Here is a 15,887-nt window from a genome sequence, read left to right as displayed (position 1 = left end):
AGGGGGCTACAGCTGGGATATAAGGTGAATAAGTTATAATTATAAAATATTAAATGATATTTTAAAAGTCTGTAGACAAACTAAATTCAGCTCTGAGGATGAAGGATGGATGGTTGGAAAAGAAATGCAGACAACAAGAAGTAGCCAGGAATCAGCCCCCTCCCATTCTTCTGCTGCAGCTTGCTTAATCTTTCTTTTATGCTCCCTAATATGAAAGTTAAGAGGAAGCCATGTGGCTAATGAGAAACAAGGTGTGTGGAATCTCAATTCACAATCTCAAAGCAGAATACAGAGCTGAACACAGTTTAAAAGCATAAGATCCTAACTGGTTTTTACGGAAAGGGAAATAAAATGACTTTGCTCAAATTCTGTACTTAATCAAGTACATTTGATATCAATATTGTTTAATAAACCTTGTACTCCTTTTTCATATTTAGCTTTTTGGAAGAGGGATCCATTATGTCACATAGTGCAATTATACCTTCTGCATTTTGTTTTGTTTCTTTTGCAGGAGTAGAAATCTAAGAAGGAATAAGGATAATGATGAGACAGACTTTATTCCAATGCAGCTGATTAAAAATTGATCATAGTGACCAGCCTGCTTCAGCTTGGGCTGTTTCACCCAATCAGATGTTCAATATTTCATTACTGGGATTTGCATAATCAAGATTTTAATTATTTTTTTCAGAAGTCTCTATTTTAATAAAAACTAAATACATATTAAAGGGTATAAAATAGGCTGATGAATTACAGTGACTTCATTGACTTTTATATGATTGCTTGTTATTTTGCATGTTAACTTGAATTTGTTGTATTTTTGGCCATGCCTGTATATGTGAGTATGCCTGTGTGTGTGTGTGTGTGTGTGTGTGTGTGTGTGTGTGTGTGTGACTGCAGCAGGCCAAAAAGAGGAGTGGGAGGAGACAAAGATAGGCATACAAAAAGAAAAAGAAAGTGCTAGATTGATATTGACAGAGAAGTCTGAAAATAATAACTTAAATATTGGGTAGTAAGGAATAACCCCTGGTAAATCTGTGGATAGCCTCTCCACTTGTAAACAAAAGTGTTTTTCTGTAGGATAATTTATTTTCCACAGTTACTAAACTGATTGGCAAGATAAGTATGCTTTCCTGCTATGTTGTAAGTGGGTTTTGGTTTTTGTTTTCTTTTATTGAAAAAATAGTGGAATTTTTCACAAAAATCTTGCTTATGGTTTGCCCTCCCTCCGCTACTCCCAGTTCCTTACCAGCTCCTTTCCAATCCAGGTCTACACCCTCTCTGTCTCATTGAGACCCAACAGTATTCTATGTAATAATAAAATAAAATATCATGCAATAGAACATAATAAGGCAAAACAAAACTAACACATTGGAATTGGACAAAACAAACAAATAGTAGGAAAAGAGCTCAAGAAAAGAAACAAAAAACCGTATAAATATGTATATATATATTAATATCACATATATGTATATGTTAATATATATGTTAATATATACATATTGCCATACTTGGCAATCCAATAAAAACACTGACATGAAGCCTTTCAATTTGTAAGGTAAAAATAAAGAAAAATGTAAATAAAACAAAATTAATAAAATATAAAAATTTAAAAAGGAAGAGTTTGGACATTACATTATAAGACAAGGAACCCCAAAATGCTGATGAGTTTATTTTCTGCTGGCCACCCGCTGCTGTGCATGCAGGGTACCCTTAAGAGTGCTTGGTTTCTCAGATGCCATTTGAGAATTTGTTTCTTCTGCAAATGGTAATCAATCGCTTGGAGATTGCTTCTGGGATAGGGACTGGGGCATGTGTCCACATCTCCCTTCAGCTCTAGGTCCCCATAGGGTGCAGGCTAACCCTGCAGGTGTTATGTATGCATCCTTTCTCAGTCTCTGTAAATTCTTATGTGCAACACTGAGGTTGACTTAAAGAGCCTTCTTTTCTCGGTATCCTCAACTTCCTCTTCGCCTTACACTCTTCCCTGAAGTAGACTAAGATCAGGGGGTTGGAAGGGAGGTAAATAAAGTATGTTTGGTGGAAAATCTAACTACACTTTCCTGGGGTTCCTGAGCTTCAGGGGAGCGGCTTGATGGAGACATTTTATTAGGGATGAGTGTGTTTCATTCTCTACATAATGTCTTACATTCTCTGCAATGGGTCTCTGTATTTGTTCCCATCTGCTACAGGAGTAGTTTCACTAATATTGGCTGAGCAAGGCACGGATATATGAGTACAGTGGTATGTTTTTACGAGTCATTTTATTGATACATTTTTTTTGCTTATTTGGCTTTATATTTTAAAAAAGAGATTGATTTTTACACTAGGTCTCTGGGCTCTTTACTATTAGAATATTGGTCACTCAAACAGTGTTGGGTATGGTTTCCATCTCAGTGATGGGCCTTCAGGCAAATAAGATATTGGTTGATTATTCCTACCAGGTTTGTGACATTATGTCTTTCAGACAAGACACTATTGAACGTTAAAGAGTTTATATTTGGGGTGATATTTACATTTCTCCTCTGGCACCTTATAGAGTACCTTCTTGTACCAAAAACACTAGCACATAGAGGTAAATGTTCTATAGAGGTACCATGTTGATTTCTTGGTCAATGGGTTCTGTAGATGTCATCTTTAGCAATGGGGTCTTCATGTCAGTTTCTGGTGAGCAATCTAAAGCCTTGGCAACACCTAGGTTGTTTGGGGGTTACTTTGGGACCCATTTGGCCAACAACTCAATTATGTATAATCCAATTCAGGTACTGATAGCTTCTGTTGACATGAAATAAGCAGTTAGTAACAGTTTTTTCCTCCATTATTTGGGTATTACATTTAGATGAACTTTGTATATGTATGTGTATTAGGAAGCTTCTTTTGTATTAGGTTTCTATACTACCCCCCAATTTTAGCCCCCTTTCCCAATATTCTGTCTCTCATCCCTCTGTCTGCTCTACCTACCAACTTGGTCTTCCCCAACCAGTCTTGTACCGGATCCATCCATAAGTATCTATTCTATATTTTTCTCCAGATGAGATATATCTGTCTTCTAGTCCCTTACTCTTTCTAACCTCTGTGGCACTACAGATTTTATCATGGTTATCATTAAGAGCTAATATCTTCATATACGTGAATCAATATCATATTTATCCTTAAGGATATGAGATGACTCAGGATGATTTTTTTCTAGTTCCAGACATTTAGAGGAAATTTCATTTTTAAAATTACTGACTAATACATGTAAAAAATATACCACATTCTTCTACTGAGTGACATCCAAGTAGTTTCCAATTTCTGGCTATTATGACTAGAGCATCAGTGAACGTGGTTGAAGTGTTTTTGTGAGTGAACTCCCTAACATGGGGTGGGGGAAAAAGAAGATGATGATATATTAAAGTATAATTTGGTCTCTCTAATAATATATCTTTACTGTGTATGCTATTACTGGTATTTAATATATTTTGTTTCAAACAAAATTTAATGAAGATGTGTTGATGTGAAAATCATCTTATATTCTAATTATTTTCTTAAGGCTTATAAAATAATACATATTGATTTATGAAAGCCCATATAATGAAATCATTTATGAGAAAATGCATGAAATAGTGTCATTGGGAATTGATACATTAGTTTGACTTATGAAATTATAGCCAGAAAATATACATACAATTTTTATTCAGAATTTAAGCAAAAGCAGCCAGATACTGTTGGGCAAAGTTGAGGGTTTTTTTCCCATTTTCCCATGTTTTTTTGTTTCATTTTATTTAGGAAATCTACTGAGGATGGTTTCAAGATGTAGAATCCTTATACGTGAGGTATCCAAATGAAGTTGAAGAATCACTATTGAAAGTGCTTTCTGTTGTGGTAAGAAGAAACAATTCTTATAAGTTGGTGCTTGGAAAATATAATGACAAGCATACACTTTGTGCATGTCTTTGTGTGTAATATATGTGATGGCTTTATCATTACGTGTTGATAATAAAATAAAATGATGACTGTAACTAAGTTTATAAGTTTAAGATTTTTAAATCTGTTTAATATTTTGCCTTGTCCTCAAGAGGCCTGCGGCATTTCAGAGAACTCACATAATGATATGTTTCAACTCTGTGTATTGTTTATATTAGCTACTGTCATCATAAGATCCCTAACAGTAGGTTTTATCACACCCATAGCACAGATGTAAAAACAGACATTTGAAGAAACTGAAACCATGTCTACAATCTTTCTTATAGTTGACTTACTGCAGTTCCCACAGATATGTTATCTCTCACCCTGTGATGGGTGAGGAGGCAAACTTTAGATTTAAGGTAATCAACTAAGTTGTAATGCACTACTTAGAAAAGAGACATATTTGGCTCTCCTCAATAGAAAATGTAAGTGATTTTCATTTATATATCATTACTCTTGAAGACATACTTCTGCAAGGCATCAAACGGTTGAATAGATGCATTAAAACATTTGAATGATGTGAAAAAAGTGATATGGAAAAATATATGGGATATTTGTATTATTCATCTTTGGTATAGAGTGAGAAATTGGTAGACCATCTCTATACAAATAATAATGACCGATGATTATGTTTAATGGAAGTAGTTCTAATCCAGCCTTTATGGCTAACTAATATATGACCTTGAGAAAGTAACTTAAAATGTCCCAATTTCCTTTGCTAACATATGTGCTATGGGGATTTGAAAGGACTCCACTGAAGTAAGAGATAGTATATGCCAACCACCTGCCGTTCTGCCTACTATACTACTCTCTCTGTATGGAAGTCACTTAAATGTCACTATACTGTAAACATTACTAAAATACAATCAGTACTTCCTTGTATTTGTCAGTGAAGATGCATGGATGAAGAAATACAAAACAAGTATTTGTGAGTAAAGATTGTCTCCAATCAACATTATGCAAACTTATTCTTCAACATGTTTCACTTACCCAGCTATTGTCCAGCAATTTCATATTACTGATTGGATCCTTTGAAATATCAACATTTAGTCTGTAAACAGGAGAACACACGTCCCTTTGCTCTTCATACTCAGCAGTAAAGTTCGATGCGCTTGGTCTGCCTCTGTTACCTGAATTTTTTCAGATGAGTTCATCTACCATAGTGATTGCTAACCAGAAGGTGCCGAGTTTCCGCGAGTTGGATGAGCTTGAGTTCTTCAAAGTTGACTTCTTGGGAGTGTGTTGAGCCCTGGGTCAGAGACATGCCTTCAGAGTCATTCCTCGCTGTTAGTAACGATCAGCAGTATTTCTGTGGGAATAGACATTGTTCCCACACCTGAAGATTACATGTTTCCATTCTATATTGTTCATTGTAAAGTCCAGAGGAAAAGCTTTCAATCATTCCCCAGGTTCCAATGTGATTTTACCCTTTTTGTAGACATAAAAAATTCTACAAAATCAGTGAGTGTACTGCAGGTATTAAAATCACAGCTCCAATATTCATAGAGAAAGGCTTTCCTCGGAGCATAATAGGAAGGGAAGTTAGGTCCTCACTAATGCTGTTTTCAGTAATGTTCATTTTGAGTATACTCAGAGAACTTTTGATACATTTCAGGTCAAGAGTATTGAATTTTGAAGAACAGAGGTTCTTCACTGAAGTTTTTCAAGTTCCATTATTATGTCTAGTTTTGATTTAAGTTAAACAGTATTTGTTTTATTAGAATAGAATTCTACGTGGTAAGGCCCTGTGTAATAAAACTGTTTGTTTCCTTTCCTTTTAACTCTAAGATCGTTATGAAGTTGCTTACCTTATTTTAGCACCAATGCCAGACCCTTAATGCAGTGAGGACCATAATAGTCACATTGTACTCTGCCCAAAGTTTGGCTATAAGTCTCAGCATCTGCTTTAATACTCTGCTGGGTAGAGTCTTTCTTTTTTTTTTGATGATTTCTTTTTTTTTTTCAATGCAGTTTATTCGGGAACATTGAACAATCCTCGGACCCCGGGGAAAGCCAGCCCACAGCTTAAATAGTCTCTGGGTAGCCAACCCAGGCGTGCCACGGGGGCAATGCAGATAGGTCCACATGGCTCAGCCGTTAAAGGCTAGGCTCACAACCATAAATATAAGAGTCTTTCTTATGAAAGAAAGGGGAAATAGAAAAAACTGGAGTGGACTGAAGTTCCACAGGGATAGCATCAGAACCAAAAAATCCTGACCCAGGGGTCTTTTCTGAGATTGACTGATACTCCAACTAAGGACCGTTGATGGAAATAACTATAAAACTTACGCAGACGTAGTTCATGACATCTCAGTCTCCAAATGGGTTCTTTAGTAAGGGGAGAAGGGCCTGTCTCTGACATCAACTCAGTGGCTGTTCTTTGATCACCTCCCCCTGAGAGGGGGGCACAGCCTTACCAGGCCACAGAAGAAGACAATACAGACAGTTCTGATAAAACCTAATAGGCTTGTGTCAGATGTAAGGGGAGGAGGAACTCCCCTATCAGTGGACTGGGGAAGGGACATAGGAGGAGAAGAGGGAAGGAGAGCAGGATTGGGAGGTGATGGGAGAGGGAGATTCACGGTGAATAAATTGTAATAAATAAAAAAATAAAAAATAAAAGAGTCACATTGCTCACATTGCAAGGTTACACAGACTACAACTCACCCATTTCTTGAAGCACTGCCAATGTTCTAAAATGGCAGCTGCCCTTCAAGATATGCTCATACACTTGATAAAAAGTGAATCAGCGACATATCTTATAAAGAACTTACTGGACTATTTCACAATCAGGATAAAAGTTTGACATGACTCAGAAAAGTTGTGAGAGAGAAGTAAAAAGGAGCCTCATCTTGACAGAGAAAAATTAACTAAGAAAATAATCATTTCCAAATGTACCAGGCTAAGAACAATAGGTTTTACCTTAGATTTGCTTGTAGCATCTGTGTGTTATATATGCATCTCTAGGAAAATGTTTCTTAAGTTTAAAGTGTTTAGAAGTTTTGGGGAAGCTTGTTATATATTCCCAGGAAGGAGATGGTGCTCTTGATGATCACTTAAGTACAATAGCCTAATTTCAGTAATCTACATTTTAAACACTGCCAATCAAACTAAAGAACTTTTTTGTATACTCCACTAACTGGGACCTGTTGGTTTTCTACCTTGAAGCTTTACATTTCATCATCGAATTTAGGAGTTTTACTGTTGGAGTTCAAACTGAAGAACTTTGTTGAGTAAGCATTATAATATATACCTAAGAAACAAATAAATTTTAACTCAATTCACTTGAATAATTACATTTTATCCAGATGCATGTGAAACTTTGATAAAGCAAATTTAAAACTGCAGACACAGTTCATGACAACAGCAGTTCTAATCAGGCTAATGTTAACTAAATTGCTTCTAGTGAGCAGGTGCTTTCACATATGTAATAATGTGCCAAATCTTCTCACCAGCTACCCCCATTCTACAGGCCAATAAAGTTTATCAGTATAACTTATTGGCTTAGCTTTTGAAGGTAGAACATGATGGGCTAGGCCTAAATCTTGGCACCAGGAGAGTGTGTGTCTGCTACAGCTGCTTGTTAATCCTAGGATAATTCAGTTTTATAGCCATGAAGAGTTTTGTTTCATGGCAGCCAGAACAAGCACATATGGGAACAATTGGCCTCTATTTGTTTTGTTTATGCTCCTAAACACTGAATTCACCATTACCTGCTACATTGGAGTTTAAAAGGCATCAAGTAGAGTGGACCTATTCTTCTGATGTGTAAGACTACCCTGAAAGAAATTTTTTTTTCTTCTCAATGCAGTTTCTCTTTTCTTTCTTTCTCTTTTCTTTTTCTTTCTCTTTTCTTTCTTCTCTTTTCTTTCTCTTTTCCAATCATTATTCAGCTGTTGACTTCTTCTAAGACTTCCTAAGGTATTTCATCAGTGTGTAAACTCCTTTAGTTTATCAGTTTTTGTCCTTTCAGCTGGATTTTTTTTTCTGTCTCTTGAGGGATGTGTAAAAAAAAATTGCCATAGTGATTTTGTATGGAGGTAAACATGTAAATTGTTCAGGAACCTTGAACAATCTTCTGACCCAGGGGAAAGCCAGCCCACAGCATAAATAGCCTCTGGGTAGCCAACCCCAGCGTGCCTCGTGGGCAATGTAGATAGGTCCACATACATGGAAGCAAGCCAGATCCTCAGCCTTAGCCAAATGTGGATTCGTTCATGACAGAGAGCACTCACCATTGGGAAGATGGAAGGCGGAAACCAGCTCCATCTTTAAGGCACGGCATTACGCAGCTCTCTGCAGTTCCCCCTTTTTGTTTTAGACGCATCAGGCAAGAGTAGAGGTCTGATCTCTGATATTAGAAATAAATTGGGACTTTGTACCGATGTTCGTTTAGGTGTCATCCACCCAAAGAGCATCAGACCCGACCGATACCTTTTTCTCAGAGGCGGGACCTGGGGCATCAACCCGCATGCAATCAGACATGCTCTTCTCTGGGTTGAAAGCGGCTGACCCTGAGTGCAGTGCTTAGCCTCGCATCCTGAGCATAACATTTTAGCTTTTTTTATGGTAGCCAACCATGCTTGGGGAGACTGTCCTGCTTCAATGGCTGTAAAGGCCTGAATGATCATGGCTACATTACGCTGTTGTGAGACTCTAATCTTGCATATACACCACAGGCAAACCAAGGAGACCAACACAAGAAGGCCTGCTAACGCTCCCATGCCCGCCCATTCCTTCAGATGATTCATGGCTGCAGCAATCCATGATGATAATCCTGTGGCTAGTCCTGCGTCCACTCGTCCACTCTGGTAGAATTTGCCGTAACAATGGCCACTCTCAGCTGCTCCATCATAGTATCGAATTCTTCAGTCCAATTACCTAAAATATAGCTAGACAATTGTTTAGACAGATTTGCAGCACAGGAAAAATTCTCATATTGTATGCTAGTGACACAAAGTCCAGTATACCTCCATTGACAGCCAAGTTGAGCGATTTGCCATAGGGTATCAATTTGCTCCTGCACGAGGTCAATCCTCTGATTGAACACCATCAAGTCTCCTTTTAGTTGAGCATTAATTCCTTTATGTACAACTAAGGCATGAGCTACATTGGCTAAATGATTCTTCAGGGTCTGAGCAGTCTGCCCAGTATGACTCATGGCTAATGCCCAGGTGGTAGCTCCAACAGCCGCCAATGAAATGGCATTAACAATGGTGGCTGTAGTTCCAAGATCCCTTTTCTGTCTGAAGAGAGTCATAGTGTGGGGGGCATCAACGGGCACAGGCGCCCATCGAGGCATGCGAGTAACCAGGGCATACCTAAATTTACTAGCATTCCAGCATTGGGAAAAAAGCAAGTATCATCACCACAATTACTTGGCTCTATCTGGCTAACAATGAATAAAAATGGGGGTTATAAACAAACAGGTGTGGGATTATAGGAAATATTATGAGAAGCCTTAACCCCCTTGTTGGAACATCCTGCATCAGTTCTAGAACTAGCAGTGGTGGTGTCCGAGGTCTGAGTAGGTTCAGGAGACCATTGCCCCCAGGGGCAAGATGGGCTACATGTAAAAAGAAAAATGTCTGGGTCTCTACACATTCTTTCTAACCACTGAGCTTGATATTTCTTTTTAATTTTTTTATTTATTACATTCTGCTCACTTTGTATCCCATCTGTAGCCCCATTTTTCTTCCCCTTCCAATCCTGCCCTCCCTCCTTCTTCTTCTCCATTCCCTGTCCCCAGTTCACTGATAGGGGAGGTCCTCTTCCTCTTCCATCTGACCCTCTCCTATCAGGCCTCATCAGAACTGGCTACATTGTCTTCCTCTGTGGCCTGGTAAGGCTACTCCCCCCACATACCTACCTCAGGAGGAGGTGATCGATGAGCCAGCCACTGAAGAGTGTAGGGAATCTTATGAAAGAAGAGGGAGATAGAAAGATCTTGAGGGGACTGGAGCTCCACAAGGAGAGCAACAGAACAAAAAAAAAAAAAAAAAAAAAAAAAAAAAACTTTGCCCAGGGGTCTTTTGATACTCCAACTAAGGACCATGTATGGAGATAACCTAGAACCTCTGCACAAATATAGCTCATGGCAGCTCAGTCTCCGAGAAGGTTCCCTAGTAATGGGAACAGGGACTATCTCTGACATGAACTCAGTGGCTGGCTCTTTGATCACCTTCCTCTGAGGGGAAGGCAGGAAGACAATGCACTCCTGATGAGACCTGATGGGCTAGAGTCAGAGGAAGGGGAGGCAGACCTCCTGTATATGTGGACTTGGAAAGAGACATGGGAGGAGATGAGGAAGAGAGGGTGGGATTGAGATGGGACTAGGGAGGGGAGTATAGTTGGGATACAATGTAAATAAACTGTAATTAATAAAAAACAAATAAATTTAAAAGGATAGAAACAGAAAGACATGAATTGTAGATCTTTGCTGAGAACAACTGACTAATATTTTTGTTTCATGAATAAGCATTTCTAGTTGTAAAGATAACTAATTATGTAATATTAGATGATATAATCCTCCATTTTAAAGAACAACAAAAATTTGAATTACCACATATTAAATATGTATACCTATGTGCTATTAAACGCTCTGCAGGCCCACGAGTTAAAGCTAAGTCAGTTTTCTCATCTTTTTCTTGTACTTGCCCATTCTTTCTCTTTTCCAATCATTATTCAGCTGTTGACTTCTTCTAAGACTTCCTAAGGTATTTCATCAGTGTGTAAACTCCTTTAGTTTATCAGTTTTTGTCCTTTCAGCTGGATTTTTTTTTTCTGTCTCTTGAGGGATGTGTAAAAAAAATTGCCATAGTGATTTTGTATGGAGGTAAACATGTAAATTCCTTTTTAAGCTTCATTAGACAACAGTTATTTTTTTTCCTTCTCAGAGTATTTAAAACAGAAAATGCATAAGTAAAATTAACATTACCACCTTCTAGACACCTGTCAAAATCTTGACGTGCTCATTCCCTATAATTGGCATCATATATTCAAAGTGAATTTTTGCAAACAGCAGGAGTGCGGGTTGTGTGAGAGCTGCCTGTTAAATGGGCAATCCTCAGTAATGGAGGACTTGTCCGCCACACATAACTGTTGTAGGAGGCAACAGCCGGTGTCTCACAAGCCTACCATCCCAACTCTCATTTCTTGCATATTCATGCATAATGTTTCAGTACCTGCTTTTTTTTTTTAAATTTGATTACCCACAAAAGTTTTATTATTTGCCTTCACATATTCTGCAAAATAATGCAACTGTGATATGTATAATATATAAAGGGTGAATATTAATTATTTGTTAATAGTTTTGAAAATGAGGCACCTGGAACTTGAACTACTCTCATTTCAGGATATTTTAGAAGCTAATCTTGTAACCTTTTTATAACTTAGTGCTTTTAAATTATGGTTTAAAAAACAAGAGAGTGACATTAAGAGTTATCAATTGGTAGGAAGTTCCAGTTGTATAGGAAGAAATTCTGGGGCTATTGTACAATAGGGCAAGCTTATTTGAACCACTTTATTTTCAGTGTATTCCATTAATAATGATAAATACCTGAGAATGTTATGTTTAGTGAGATTAAATATTATATTCTATACACAAGAATTAAAATAACATAGTATACTTGGCTATGTGCAATTTTATATTTTATCTTTTATATATATAGTACAAATACATTTAAAATATAAAGGTATATGATAAATGTATGCATTACAAGAATATCTTGTTTAGCTCAGTTGAGCTGGTAGGTGGGAAAGAAGGCACAAGAAGAACAAGTCAGTTTTTCCGTGGGCGAGTCTTAGATGTTAGTTTCCACACTATGGCTCAGATGCCATCAGCTGACTCAAATGACAGAGATGTAGTAGGGACAGGGAAAACATACTCCCAATGTGCTCAGAAAAAGGAGAAGACACTGAATGGGTGAGCAGCTAGCCTTTCTCTTCCCAATCACATGTGAGACCAGTAGCTGCGATCATTAGTCATTATCTAAAGCAGTAGCTCTCAACCTGCAGGTCACAGCCATTTTGGGGGTTGAAGAACCCTTTCACAGGGGCCACATATCAAATATTTACATTAGGATTCATAACAGTAGCAAAATTACAGTTATGAAGTAGCAACAAAATATTTTTAGGGTTGAGAGTCACTAGGACAGGAGGAGCTGTTTTAAAAGGCAGCAGTATTAACAAGGCTGAGCACCACTGATGTAGAGACAGAGTACTGACTATGGAGAGGGAGAAAAGGTAATAAGAAAGTATAAAGTATGTTACACTATTTTATAAAAAAAATAATCATACTGATCTCAGAAGGTGCTAATTATTTTTACAATTGTTGATAAATTAAACATATATAAATAAACACAGCTCTAGGTCCCACTAAAACAAAAATATTAATTCATGCCGGAAAAATGTTGTTTCCTTTCTCCTGAATTTTGGAATGAATTGAGTTCCAAAGAAAACCATTTGGGCCACTGGGAATTCAGGACTTTTGAACAAGAATGCATTCATTCTTTAAGTCAGTGACCATGTATTAACTACCTTTGGCATCACAGGTATTGATTTTCTCTGTGGAGACAGAGAAAGGGGTAAGGTAGAACCTGACCTTTCAAAACATATATATTTGGTATAGGCAAAGTGAAATCAGAAACAGTTTTTTGTTGTTTTTGTTTTTATTTTTGTTTTATTTTTTTAATTCTTCCTTCTTCTCCTACACATCCCTCCTTCCCCACCTCTCTCCACCTCTTCTCACTTTCCCCCTAGAAATGGGGAGCCCACCTCTCCCCATATCAACCCTCCCCAGCATATCAAGTCACATCAGGACTGAACCTATCCTCATCCGCTGAGGACAGGCAAGGCAGCACTGCCAGGGGGAAGTGATCTAAATGAAGTCAAGAGAGTCCATGTTAGAAACAGCTCACATACCCTTCCCCTCCCACCTCCCCCACAAACATACATACACACCTGCTGCATATGAAGACCAAGCTTCCCACCAGCCACATATGTGCAGGGGGCCTATGTCAAAAGCATGTATGCTCCTTAGCTGATGTCTCAGTCTCTGAAAGCCCTCATTGGACTGAATTAGTTGTCCCTGTTGGTCTTCTTGTGATGTTTCTGTCCCCTCCAGGTCCTTCTATCTTTTCCGCAATATTTCCACAGGACCCTTGGTACTCTGCCCAATGCTTGGCTGAAAGTCCCAGCATCTGTCTCAATCCACTGATGGCTGGAGCCTCGCAGAGAGTCAAGTTAATCTCCTGTCTGCCAGCATTTATAGGGTCAGGGTCTGGCTCTCTAAGATGGGGTGCATCTCAAGTTAAGACAATCATTGCTTGGACATCCTTTAATCTTTGGTCCTTCTTTAACCTGCACTTCTTATAGACAGGGTAATTTTTGAGTCAAAGGTTTTGTCAGGGGGTTGTTGTTCCCCTCCTTCCACTGGTCCTGCCTGGCTAGAAGGTGGAAATCTATCTGGTGCGTTCGCAAAAAATTGAGAATAGTTCTAGTTCAAGACCCAGCAATACCGCTCCTGGACATATTCCCAAAACGTGCTCCACTACACAACAAGGTCATTTGCTCAGCTTTGTTTGTATCACCTTCATTCATAATAGCGAGAAATTGGAAACAACCTAGATGTTTCTCAACCAAAGAATGGTTACAGAAATTGTAGTATATTTACCCAATGGAATACTACTCAGTTATAAAAACAAAGAAATCATGAAATTTGCAGGCAAATGGATGGAACTAGAAAAGATCATTCTAAATGAGGTATCTCAGACCCAGAAAGTTGCACATGGTATGTACTCACGCATAAGCAAAGATTAGACCTATATACAGGATAATCATACTATAATCCACAAAGCCAAAGAAGCTAAGTAACAAGGGGGCTCAAGGGAGAGTGCTGGAATGTCACTCAGAAGGGGAAAGAGAATAGACAGCAGAAGTGGATGAATAGAGGGAACTGGGCAGGAGATGGAATGGGGAGGGAGACACGTGTAGGTATCAGCTGTGGGTAAAAAGGGGTGGGAGGTGTGAGGAATGGGAACAAGAAGGGAAACTTAGGGTGGGGAATATCTCTTTGACAGGCTGAAGGCTTGCAAAAGGGTAGGATCCTGGAAGGATGTGGGTGTGAATCTAGCTGAGACTCAAGACAGAGGGAAAATCAGAAACTCTTGTTAATTTACTGGCAACCCTGTGCAAGCACAGGTAAAGGATTGATTGCATCACCTCTGTGTTTTCAAGGAAGAGCAACTTATACATTTCTTTAAGTAGGAGTATTCATAGGAAGAGGATGGATATTGAGGAGTCTTTAAACTCACACTATTGTGCAAATCTATGGCAGCTGAAGGCTGTGAGAAAACATAGAATAAGTAGAAACAAGTCATCTGTTGTCTGCAGAAAATGGAAGCTTTAAAACGAGAGGCAGAAGTGAGGGGAAGGCAATTTGGGAGCAATCATACAAACCTCAAGGTTGGATAACACAGTAGGAACTTGACTGAGGATCCACTGTAAGATAGCGGATGTTCTGAGTCTCTTCGGTAGCCTTCTGACTGCAGTTCATAAAATTCTCTTTCTCATTATTCTGTGCCATTATTTGTGCATTATACTTAGACCCAGGAACCTAACAATTGAATAGACAGTCTGTAGGCTGATTTTATAAAAATTAATGCAGAAAATAATACCAGATAGGAAAGTTTTGTCATTTGCTTAAAAGGCACAGTCATTGAAAATTTTTTTAAAGATGTCAGTTTTTTCTTTTAATCCTATGTATATGTATGACTGTTCATTTGTGTACATGAGAGCAGCAGCAGCAGAGAAAGCAGGAAAGGGTATTAGATTCCTTGGAACTAGAATTACAGACAACTGTAAGTAAGCTTACATGGGTACTGGGAACTGAACTCAGGTCCTTTGCAAGAGAGCAGTGGACACTACTAAGTCATCTCTCCAGCATGCAAAATTTAAACTTTGAGATATAATATACTGTAATGTGTATGGTACTTTTTAGTATAGGATACACAAAATAAAATATAAGACGAGAGAAATGAAAAAGGAATGATTTACTGAAGAAGAATCAGAAATTAATGATTTGGAAATTTCTCAACCTACACATATTACAAAAGATAAGAACGTTTGTTCTGTAAGGAACATGAAGGATTACAGATTACACAATCTTACCTTAAAGAGATTGGCCATGGATGAAATCATCCATTTCCGAAGAAAAAAAAAATCAAGACAAACGGATTAGAAGCAGAAATTCCACTAAAATTAAGTAAATGGGACATCAAAGAAACAAAATGAAGCTTTCAAACTTGTCGAATAGCAGAGCTGTCTGGCCATATGACTGCACAGAGAACTTTTCCTCTAAGGAAGAAGAGATAAGGTTCCAACTGAGATCATCGGTCAGAACCTCTACCATTGCTGCCATGGGACCTAATCTTACAGCCCTGAGAAGCTAGGTTGTCTCTGCCACAGTCCCACAGGACAGCGCCATCTTGTCTTGAGAGAACATGAATCACGTGGGGTCTCAAGGAAAAGGAGGACCATTTGAGCCTCGTGGAAGTACTGCGTCAGTGAAACCGCATGTGGGGCTCAGCCCTGGCAGGACTGGGGTGCAGACCCTAAAACCGAAGACATTTGTCTTGTACCTTAGTCCTTGCTGGGTTATAGAGTTGCCTGGGGTCAGTTAAAACTTCTTTATCTCCAGTTTCTCCAACATGAAACAATATCATTAACCTTGTGCCTGCAGCAACATTGCCTGTTGGGAAAGATGGTACGTATGACTTCAGGGTTCACAGCTCAACAGGAGTTTTTGCCTCCAGATGAATTTTACCTTCTAGTTCACTATATCTGCCATGTTTAACAAGCAAATAAGACTTTTGTCATGTGATGGGTACTGGCATGGGCTAAGGTTTGGGACTGTTTCGTGAGCTGGATATATTTCACATGCC

At 38.5% G+C, this 15,887-nt stretch overlaps 1 protein-coding gene across 19 annotated transcripts in view; it reads left to right on the top strand.

Annotated features, from left to right (window-relative positions):
• Positions 1 to 15,887, top strand: part of Lingo2 (leucine rich repeat and Ig domain containing 2) — a 1,357,796-nt gene that overhangs the window by 266,861 nt on the left and 1,075,048 nt on the right. For all 19 annotated transcript variants that reach the window (XR_009588066.1, XM_060373595.1, XM_060373592.1 and 16 more), the window contains one exon: positions 3,766 to 3,861. The gene's annotated coding sequence lies outside the window, so the exon portion shown is untranslated. The remainder of the gene's footprint in view (positions 1 to 3,765; positions 3,862 to 15,887) is intronic.

The sequence above is a fragment of the Meriones unguiculatus genome, chromosome 20 (genome assembly GCF_030254825.1).
Source record: "Meriones unguiculatus strain TT.TT164.6M chromosome 20, Bangor_MerUng_6.1, whole genome shotgun sequence".
NCBI lineage: Eukaryota > Metazoa > Chordata > Mammalia > Rodentia > Muridae > Meriones > Meriones unguiculatus.
The sequence above is the reverse complement of the archived record's forward strand: the minus strand, read 5'-3'. Positions and strand labels throughout refer to the sequence as shown.